Source organism: Hevea brasiliensis, chromosome 9 (genome assembly GCF_030052815.1).
Source record: "Hevea brasiliensis isolate MT/VB/25A 57/8 chromosome 9, ASM3005281v1, whole genome shotgun sequence".
NCBI classification, from domain to species: domain Eukaryota; kingdom Viridiplantae; phylum Streptophyta; class Magnoliopsida; order Malpighiales; family Euphorbiaceae; genus Hevea; species Hevea brasiliensis.
The window spans coordinates 88144296-88145975 of NC_079501.1; positions in this window are offsets into that span (position 1 = coordinate 88144296).

Consider the following 1680-nt stretch of genomic DNA (forward strand, 5'->3'; position numbering starts at 1 on the left):
CAAATTTCGAACCGTAAAAAGTGACGCTGCGGTCCTTAGGACCCTTATGGACACAGTGTAAAAGAGAAAATCACGAAAAAGAACTGTTAAGTCAGTCAAATAATTAGGTCAGGGAGCCGGAAGAAATATTGGATTATTTGCAAACCGGGATGAACCGACGAGGGGCAATTTGGTCAATTGACCCCAAGAGCTGACTCCTGACCTAACTCTCAAATAAAATCGGAGAAAAGAAAATTTCGGAATCGAGAATTAAATTAAAAAACTAATAGAAAAAAAAAAGAAAAAAAAAAGAAGAAGAAGATAGAAAAGTTAAAGATGATGACATCATGAATGATGTCAATAAGAAATTAATTAAGTTATTTATTAAATGGGATTTTGTGGTCTTCCATCAACTAAAATAAATTAAGAAAAGAAAAAAATTAACAACAAAAAGTCATCTTCATCTTCTCAAAAACGTCACTCTCTTCTCTCCCTCACAAAACCACCATGAAAGCTCATTTTTGAGCTTGAAAAACTAAAATCCAACCATACAAAATTGTTCTACCATAAGTAGACCTTGTTTGGGCAACTAAGAAAGAAGATTCAAGGAAAAGAAACAAAAAAAATTTGAAGAAAAGGAGGAAGAAAATTCTGCTCAAGGTATAGTACTATAAACTTCAATTTTTATTGTTTAATTAGTGTTAGTGTGGCATCAAGAGCTTGTAAATAAACTTGAAATGAAATAAAATCATGGGAGAAGGACTAAACTGAAATTTTGGCTTGGTTGATGGGAGTATGATTGGTATGCTTTGATGTGTTTAAAGGGAATTAAAGATGTTAATAAACTTACATTAGTATGGTGTTAAGATGGAAATGCACCAATTGTGATTGAATGAGTGAGTTAGGGTTTCAATGCTAGGGTTTATAAACCAAAATTTGGAGAAATGCATAAATGGCATGTTTAACCTATTGTGAAATGAAATAATGGTCAATTATGACCAAATAACTTGTGTGGGAATGATAGGAATGAAAACTAAATTCGGAGGTAAATGGTCATGCTGCTGGCAGCATGACCAAACCCACTTTGAAGGACCAAAACTCAAATTTTACAAGTCCAATTGATATGCCACCAATTGGAGATGAAAATAGACATAAAAGAGCACAATTTTCATTAAGGAACCATTGCCAAAAACTGACCAAAACTTGGTGAAACAATTGACCAAAGTGAGTTGATAGCAGGCTGCCACTGCACTAAACTGACCAAATGAACAGTAACTGTTCATTTGGTCATAACTCGAGCTAGGTAGGTCAAATTGACCTGAAATTTTACCAGCAATTAGATATGATATAGATCTAAAACTTTCATGAAGAACACCAACCCAAATTAGGCCATTAACCCTTTCAAAATCATTGAGCAAAATTAAATTACTGTACTGAGATTCTGCAGAATTTTCATTGAGCAGCAATGTTTGGATGGCTATAACTCTCTCTAGAAAACTCGGATTTAGGCGATTCTTGAACCGATGGAAACCTAAGACATAGTACAACATTTCATATGAAGAAAGTGAGACTAAATTATGAACTTAACTTGATCAAACAATTGACCAAAGTTGGACCAAAAATCTGCCAGCACCTAAATTGCAGTATGAACAGTGCACGTGAACAGTAAACTTATTTTGGCCATAACTTGAGCTACAAAAC